General features: G+C 52.0%; 1 pseudogene; it reads right to left on the bottom strand.

Annotated features, from left to right (window-relative positions):
• Window positions 1-1,484: 1,484 nt before the first annotated feature.
• LOC123038820 (probable indole-3-acetic acid-amido synthetase GH3.9) lies at window positions 1,485-4,417 on the bottom strand (annotated as a pseudogene).
• Window positions 4,418-9,573: the final 5,156 nt, after the last annotated feature.

The raw sequence follows: 9,573 nt of genomic DNA, 5'->3' as shown, positions 1-9,573 counted from the left end.
AATTTCCTTTGACCAGCAGCCTAATCTCACAGTTCCTCACAACATTCGTATTGTAATTTTGGTTTCGACAATCGTAACTTCATCTCTCTTTGAACAACAGTCTACTACACTGGCGCCGCCATGTCGAGCTCCTCTGTCCTCTGCTCAGAGCCCTCCTATTTGTCCCTCTCGACGCCGAAGCCCTTCCCCTTTATCACCTTGCCCACGTCCTGCTACACTAGAGTCGTTTTCAGCGTCTCTCATCTCGGCCTACTCTCTGTCGTCCTCCTACTGCACTGATGCTACAATGGCGCGCACACTACTTTCTTGTGTCCTCTGCCTCTATGCACATTGCAGTTCGCCGCACCGCCGACGGGTCGATCATCTTGGCCTCCTCTCTCTCGTCCTACTACACTGGAGTCGTTTTCGGCATCGATCATCTCGCCTTCCTCTCTCGTCCACTGCATTGACTATACCATGGCACGAGCACTGCATTCTCCACCTTCGTCGACTGTCTTTGCGCGAGCATCACAACTAGTGCACCGACGATGTCGCTCGCCGTGCCGCCGACGGGGTTGCTCGTCCACAACTCCATGCTCGTCGTGTCGGAGACAGCGCCACGGCCACTATCCACCGCAGTCGCCATGGTCCGGCGCACACTGCATTTTTTCTCCCCCTTCCTCTGCTATCTCTTAATCCTGTGTGCTAAGTGCAAGTGCTAGCTCTTAATCATACCCCATGCGGGCAACCAAACAGCGTGTAGTTTATGCACCGAGACAATGCAGGCAACCAAACAACGTGCCAAAGTTGATCCCCTAATACAGGAAGTCCATATGCAGGCAACCAAACAACTTACAGATGTCGCATATGAGGCTGTTTTTCCAGAGCCAGGCTGGGTGGAGATGGACATGCAAGGCAGCTACTGTTGCAAACTGGAACCAAACACGCCCTAAATCTAGCCAATCAGATCTCACCTGCACTATATAAAAGTACAACAAAATCTGGGCCCTGTGTTTGTGCAAGCTCTGCACACGCTTGTTCATACGAGCATGTCGGTTCGTACGAGCATGTCGGTTTGTAAGTCATACGGGCATCTCCAATGCCGACTTGTGGATTTCTTCGGTATATGTCCGTTTTTATGTCTGAGCGTGGTCCGCGGACAAGATACGAGAGGGGGAGGAGAAAAAGTATGTGGAGACAATGCATGTGGTGTGATATTTGTGGTTTAGTGTCCGGTTGAGATGAGAGAGGGAAGAAGGGACCATGCATGTGCGGTTCGAGGAGAGAGAGAAGAGAGGGACTGCATGTGATTGGTCAAGTGCATGTTCGGACTCTGACAAAGCTCCGATGTTTATTTCAAGAATACAAAATTTGGATGTTCGCACAGCTTTGTGGATTCATACAGATCCTCGTTGAATTGCAAAAGTAAACAATGTTATGTTATGCGAAAGTTTAGCTGCACAGCGGCGTCGGAGGACGCCCAGAAGCTTCGGCTCATGGATGTGTCACAGATTTTTCTTGGTCCAGTGCGGCAGGGTAGGGCTGAAGTGGGTGGAGATGACGCGCGAGTCGAGCATGCAGCTCAATGATTGACGGGAGCATGACGCAGTGGGGCGCCTTGTACCAGTTGATGGATGATGGACCCGCCACGGGAGATGGCCTGGTCCATGAGCTCCTTGAAGGTGCCTGGCCGGATGACCCGGATCTCGAGCGGCCCGATCGACCCGTCCACCACCTTTCTTCGCCGGTACACCGCGTTCAGGGCCTCCTCCATCTCTAGGCAGCAGCCCTCAAGCTCAAGGGTCTCCCTGTCAACCTCCGCCGCGCCATCGGGATACCCTCCGTGCATGTGCGGCTGGTGTACTCGGCCACGACACCCCATGCGGGCGGAGCAGCTCCGCGGCCCGCTCCACGGCGTGGTGCAGCTCGGCCTCGTCGGTCTTGTCGGTCTCGACGGAGAGCAGCACGTTTTGGCGGGGCACGAACTGGAACTGCGACGCGGCATTGTGCAAGCCCGACATGCGGAGCATGTCGCCGACGCGGTACCGGTTCAGCCCCGTGTACGTGGTGACCACCACCTCGTCGTACTCCCGCCCGGGCTCCACGTGTGCGAGGTCCACGAGCTGGGGCTGCCCCTCGTCGCCGGTGATCTCGTCCGCGGTGACAAACTCGAAGTAGGCCACATTGGCCATGAGGGTGTTGGACACCTCGGACGGGTCGCATAGAGGGCGGAGGTTTATGCCCATGAAACACTCTGAGGACGCGTACGAGATGGACACCATCGGCAGGCCGCCGCCGTAATATTTCAGCGCCGGGACGTACTGAGCCATGGAGCCGGTCACGATGACATCGAGGCACCTCGTGTTCGGCCAGATGCGCGTGACGATGCCAGCCCAGTCACCCTTGCAACACTCTTGTCGAATGAGCCTGGCGAGCTCGGGGTCCGGCCCGCTGACGACGCCCGCGACGGCCTCGCGCACCGACGTGTCAGTGACACCCGGACTAAGCGCGCCGGCCTCGATGTCGGCGGCGAGCTGCTCCCAGTTGAGCTGGAGGAAGCGGATGGCGCGCAGGAGGCTGGCGGCGAACACAGCGCCGATGCGGAGCACGTCCTGGCGCTGGCACAGGCCGCACATAATCTGCGCGTACATGCTCTGCACAGGACGACTAAATTGCACAAAACCACCACTTTGAAGGTTAGGTTTATACAAAACACTACAATATGTTTTTTTGCAAAAAACACCACGTCTATGGTAATCTTTTTGCAAAAAACACTGATTAGCGGATCGGGCTCAGTTAAGTGAGTTTATGACAAATGGGGCCCACCAGTCAGTCTTATCTAATTCCGACATGTTTCAATTTTATGTGTATATTCATGTAGTTTTTTTTTGTTCGATTGATTTATGCTTTTTTTAGATTTTTAAATTTGGGTGTATATTGATGCATCGTTCACATAGTTGTATGAGTTTGTATGATTCTGTGGTATGCTAATTGAGGTGTCCAATTGTGAGAAGAAAATTTTAAGACGTGACTGGTCAGTGCTTGCAGACGCGTCCGGGCAATGTCTGTCGTGGTTCTAAGTCTGACAGTAGTGTAGGGGGTAGGAATGGAGAGGCAAGATCCTAGCTATGGAGTAGTTGTATACACAAGAGATTTACGAGTTCAGGCCCTTCTCGGAGGAAGTAACAGCCCTACGTCTCGGAGCCCGGAGGCGGTCGACTGGATTATGTGTATATGAGTTACAGGGGTGCAAACCCTTTACACTGAGGAGGGGGGTGGCTTATATAGAGTTCGCCAGACCCCTCCGGCCCCAATTATGTAGGGTTTAAGGTACATTAAGATCGGGCGTTACTGACAACGCCACAAATAAAGTGCTATGATGACCATAAAGGCTACTTAATGACCGGCCAATTGTGTGCAGAGCAACTTTAGATCTCCTGGCTGTCGAGTGGTTGGCTTCATGGTCGAGTGTCTTCGAGTCCGTCGGGTGGAGCACTTCTGAGTCGATTGAAAGGTGGTTTCTTCTAGAGATGTCCTTGGAAAGGGTAGTTTGGACAGGTTCATGACCCTACCCTAGGTACATAGCTTCACCATTAGCTCCCGAATGGATCGAGGTTTGAGTGGGGAAGGAGTTGAGAACTCTTCCGACCCATTTTTCGTGCTATGAGTGTATCTTGTTCCGGATTCATGAACTTAAGTAACGACACCAACTTCTTTTTCGGTCGCCTTGATCCATTCTTGGTTTCAGTCGAGTGAATTTCTTTACTTGAAAAGCTCCGAGTGACGGTGTGGAGGAGATCCTCCGTCTGACAAGTTGTTCTGCTGCTCGCGGATTTTATGGGATTCGAATTTTGGGAAGCGCGTGGGGCGGAGAAGGCCGCAGTAATCGGACGGGATAGGGCGGAGACGCCTCGATCTCCGTGCCACCTTTTTCGCCACGTATCGTGCGCGCGACTGTTGCGGGATTTGACAGGATCGTCTGGGCCTACAGGTCATTCACTCGGAAGCAACTCCATATAAGCCGCCGGCCCAGGGCTTTTGAACAGTGCGCCTTCATTTTTCCTCTTTCTTCTCGAATTCCTCCGCCCCCTCTGCTCTCGTCCCGGTGCCGTTGGTCCGTTCGAGCTTCGTCTGCGGTGACGGTGAAGGAGAAGACGGCGGCCCTGGAGCGTGCTAAGAAGGCGACAGCGCAGGCGAAGGCAAAGAAGTCCGGCCGGGGCGGATCTTCCTCGAGGTATGCCTTGCCGCGGGGCTGGATCCAGGGCGATTGGATGCCCTCGGCGATTTTCAGGAAGACATTGATGACCTGGTCGAGGGAGGATTCATTCCTCACGAATCTGCGCGCCTCCCGGGGAACAAGATCGAGCCGCAGCCTCTCGAGGGTGAGTGTGTCCTTATCGCCACTCACGTCGACCGCGGATTCTCCCTGCCCCCTCATCTTTTTTTCTGGAGTTTCTTGAACTTTTTTGGAGCGCAACTCCATCACTTTACTCCAAATTCCATCCTGTATCTTGCTACCTTCGTGTCTTTGTGCCAGAATTTCTTGGGTTGTCGTCCTCATTGGGGCCTCTTCAAGCACATTTTCACTTGTCGTTCTCGGTCGGTTAAGAAAGCCAAGTCGAGTAACGATAAGACACAAGTGATTCAGATGTGCGGGGGTCTTGAGATCCAGATGAGAAGCAAAAGTTCTTTTCCAGCTATGACTCTTCCTGACTCAGTCCGCGGGTGGTAGTCGACCTAGTTCTACTGCAGAGAACAGCCGACCCCAGGACAGGCGACGGGTCTTCCCCCTTTCTCCCTGAACCGAGCAGAAAAACCTTCTTCTCTGAAAGTGACTCCGGAAGAGAAAGCACAAGTAAAAGTGTTGGTTGGTCGAGTGGTTCAGCTTGTCCGTGATGGGGTGACTGGTATGGATTTGCTAGAGGTCTTCCTCCGGAGACGTATCCAACCGCTCCAAGCTCGTGACCATCCGATGTGGACGTATTCGGGTCTCGATGACACCACTCGGATTCACCCGGAGGAGGTCGACGAGGCTACGTTGGAGGGGTGGTTGTCAAGTATCATAGGGAACAAAGACAACCCCCGAGGAGCCAGGAGGATTCCTCCAATCGACCAATCGTATGAAGTAGACCAGGTCCGATTCTGCATCTCTAACTGTGGCCTTGCTTTCTTCATTCTGTTTGCTTAAAATCAATCGACTGACTTTTGTCTTGTTTGTTGTCTTCTAGACCATTACTGAGATGTACTCGATGCCCAACGGGGCGCAAGAATAGACCGAGGAGGAGGAGGCGAGCAGAGGTGAAAGTGAGGAGGAGTGGCAATCTGATGGTGAGGGGGAAGAGGATGACAACGGATCCAGTGGAGAGGAGGAGGAAGTCGATCCTCCTCGCACGGAAAGGTGATCCAAGCTTACCCACGACCCCGCGAGTGAGCATGGCAAAGCGGCTGCGCCTGTTGGGCAGTCGTCAAACACCCTCGGACGGCTTCTCCGGCGCCGACTGAAAAAGCGCCGAAGCATCCACGGGCGGCGTCATCAAAGCCGCCGAAGGCCTTGCCCAAGATGAGAATGATCATTCCCACCATTTCCGGGTAACAGCAGAACTTGTGTTTTCTCGTTTAGCATGGACAGACTCTTGGTCGACTCATTGACTAACCGACTAGTTTCTGAAATCTGCAGTGCTGCTACCTCTGAGACCTACGCCAGGAACGAAGACCAGGAAATGGAAGACGCTGTCACCTCCAACCTTGGTACGATTTCTGTAGTTTCACTTTTGGTCGATTGGATTTTCATTTTTAACTTTGGATTTTTCCTGTAGCTCCTCCTCATGTTATTGATCTCCCTGATGATGACGACGAGGCACCACTGAGGCCGAGGAGGAATAGAAAGGCATCAGTTGGCAAGACTACTCAGATTGCATCAGTGCCTGAGACATCGGTTCAAGAGGGTGGAAATATCACTCGGAATTCCGTGTCCTTCGCTGTGCCGCTGACGAGTGTTCGGCCTTCGTCGTTGACTGCTGACCCGCCCTCCCTTTTCGCCACACACCACGTCCCAGAGGACCAAGTGGGTGCTGCTAAGGAGGCTATACGCCAGGCGGGGATCATGATGGAGCAGGTGAAGGCGATCCGGGAAGCCGTCCAAGCGGCCTATGACGCTAGCTCAGCCCTTCAAAGCAACGTCCAGGTTAGTTGGTCACCGCTTGTTCTATTAGGATATGCTATCTGAAGACTTTATTTCCGAAGATCTTTGTATCTGTACACCCACTGGGTGTGTCGATTGAATTTTTGGATTGGTGGGGGCACGCTGAGTGCACCCACTGGGTGTAGTCCCGAGACTATGGTGGACTGCTGGCAGTCGACTGTAGTCTTTGTATTTTGAATTTCTTCGCTCTAACTTCTTCACTCGGTCTGGTCGAACCATGTCGAATGGAATCTTGGAACCAGTGGGGGCACGCTGAGTGCACCCACTGGGTGTGGTCCCTGAGACCATGGTCGACTGCTGGCAGTCGTCTAAGGTCTGAAGAACCTGTGTTTTTTTTGGTAGATCATGATGAGACCATGGCTGACTGCTGGCAGTTAGCTATAGGTATAGTTTAGGATCATAACCTCTTTGTCTCTTTCGGCCGACTGATCGGACCAAGTCGGTAGAACCAGTGGGGCACGCTGAGTGCACCCACTGGGTGTAGTCCCCGAGACTACTATTGAATATTTTGATTCGGCTGTAGTCTTAGAAATGTTACAATTTTTCTCTTAGTCACTCGGAAGCAACCATCTTTGATATCTGTCGACTGACCCTTCGCAGAAATCTTGCGAGCTTGTGGCTCGCTATACTGAATTGGAAAACAAACAGATCCAGCTCGACCTTGACTTGAAGCTTGTTCAGGAGAACTTTCAGAAGGCGAAAGACGAAGCAAAAGGTATGGCTGGTGAGAACTTGACGACTGTCTTTATCTTTCTGCCCATTCCTGATTCTGATCTCATTGTCATTTTGCAGATAAAATGAAGGAGGCTCTGAAGAAGAAGGACCATGACCTTGCCGAGGCGCAGAAGGCGGCTTTGGACAAAACGAAGCTTGCGGAAGAAAAACTGGCTTCAGTCGGTAAACTTGAAGAGGAGAACGCCAATCTGAAAGCTGCTCTCGACGCGGCCAACAAGGAGGTCAGCCGTCTGAAGAATGATAAGATAGCTCTGAATGACAAGGCTAGTGAACTGGTGGGGAAGAGGAACGATCTGGAGGCTTATCTGGGAGGGCTCGCCAAGAAGTTATTCATCATGCTTGAGGGTAATCTCTCCTACCCGACTGACTTGTTATCATCGACTTATCGTAGAACTGCTGGTTTATCTTTGAATTGTGTTTACAGAATTCTGCCAAAACTTCGAGGAGGAGACCAGTCGAGTGGAGACAAGCTTGGACCCCATTAACTCTCCTGTGAAGGATGAAACTGCTATGAACGTGCTCCGACTGGAGTCTCGTGTTGCTGGTGTGGTTGACTACCTTGCTCGACTGAAGGTTGCGGCGTCGCGAATCGACACGACACTCTGGCCAGGAGCGACGCTTCAAAATGACCTCGAGTCTCTAATGACTCGACTGAATGAAGTTCCAGGTCGAGTGCAAGAATGGAAGAAGTCTTCTGCCAGGTGCGGTGCTGACGTTGCCCTGTCCCTGGTCCGTGTTCACTGCAAGGATGCACGAGAGGAAAAGCTGGCGTCCATCAAAGTTGCCAATACCAAGAAGCACGACTTCCAATCTTTCATGGAGACCTTCATTGCTGCTGCCACTCGGATTGCTGACGGAATTGACTTGGACTAGTTTGTCGTGCCCTCCAGTCCTCCACCTGAAGAGTAAGAAAAACTTCCATGCTTCGCCTTAAATTTTCCTCGGAATGCCGAGTGGTTTTGTAACCGATAAACTTTTACAGGCTTGACGCCTGAGCACTTCTGAATCTGTAGGATGTTATCTGAACTGAGCTTATCGTTGAATATGCTTGCATTTGCCTTCGAGCGAACTTTGTTCTTCACTCGGAATATACTTTAGTGCTTGAGACGTAGATCTGAGGTGGAAAATCCAGTCGACCTGCACTTCATCGCTCTTGCAGGTAGGGATGGAGCACAGATTGCAGTCGACCTGCGTCCTTGCGGATCGGGATGGAGCACATGTTGTATTTATGGCGTAGCTCTTAAGGAGAAGGAAGCAGTCGACCTGCACCTCGTCGTCCTTGCAGAGTGCACGTTGTATTTGTGGCGTAGCTCCGAAGGAGAAGGTAGCAGTCGACCTGCACCTCATCGTCCTTGCGGATCGGAATGGAGCGCACGTTGTATTTGTGGCGTAGCTCTGAAGGAGAAGGCGGGAGTCGACCTGCACCTCATCGTCCTTGCGGATCGGAATGGAGCACACGTTGTATTTGTGGCGTAACTCCGAAGGAGAAGGCGGCAGTCGACCTGCACCTCGTCGTCCTTGCGGATCGGAATGGATTTCATACTTAGGCGAGTACTTGGATTGCAACTAAGCCTCCGAGTGGGAGGGTTGCTCTCCACACGGTAGGAATTTTAAATACTTAGGCGAGTACTGGACTGCGGCTAAGTCTCCGAGTGGGAGGGTTGTTCTCCACTCAGTAGGATTTTCAAATACTTAGGCGAGTACTGGACTGCAGCTAAGCCCCCAAGTGGGAGAGTTGCTCTCCACTCGGTAGGATTTTCAAATACTTAGGCGAGTACTGGACTGCAGCTAAGCCCCCGAGTGGGAGAGTTGCTCTCCACTCGGTAGGATTTTCAAATACTTAGGCGAGTACTGGACTGCAGCTAAGCCTCCGAGTGGGAGGTTTGCTCTTCACTCGGTATGATTTTCAAATACTTAGGCTAGTACTGGACTGCAGCTAAGCCCCCGAGTGGGAGGATTGCTCTCCACTCGGTAGGATTTTTAAATACTTAGGCAAGTACTGGTCTGCAGCTAAGCCTCCGAGTGGGAGGTTTGCTCTTCACTCGATAGGATTTTTAAATACTTAGGCGAGTACTGGACTGCAGCTAAGCCTCCGAGTGGGAGGATTGTTCTCCACTCAGTAGGATTTTCAAATACTTAGGCGAGTACTGGACTGCAGCTAAGCCCCCGAGTGGGAGATTTGCTCTTCACCCGGTAGGATTTATAAATACTTAGGCGAGTACTGGACTGCAGCTAAGCCCCCGAGTGGGAGGTTTGCTCTTCACTCGGTAGGATTTTTAAATACTTAGGCGAGTATTGGACTGCAGCTAAGCCCCCGAGTGGGAGGTTTGCTCTCCACTCGGTAGGATTTTTAAATACTTAGGCGAGTACTGGACTGCAGCTAAGCCTCCGAGTGGGAGGTTTGCTCTCCACTCGGTAGGACTTTTAAATACTTAGGCGCGTACTGGACTGCAGCTAAGCCTCCGAGTGGGAGGTTTTCTCTCCACTTGGTAGGATTTTTAAATACTTAGGCGAAACGGATTCACAGCTAAGCCCCCGAGTGAGAGGCTTGCTCGTCACTCGGTAGGAATTTTTTTACAAACTTAGGCGAAACGGATTCGCAGCTAAGCCACCCACTGGGGGATTTCTCTCGTAAACAAAAGCAACAACAATCACTG

The sequence above is a fragment of the Triticum aestivum genome, chromosome 2B (genome assembly GCF_018294505.1).
Source record: "Triticum aestivum cultivar Chinese Spring chromosome 2B, IWGSC CS RefSeq v2.1, whole genome shotgun sequence".
Lineage (NCBI taxonomy): Eukaryota > Viridiplantae > Streptophyta > Magnoliopsida > Poales > Poaceae > Triticum > Triticum aestivum.
Note: the sequence above shows the minus strand (reverse complement) of the source record. Positions and strands in the feature narration are given on the sequence as shown.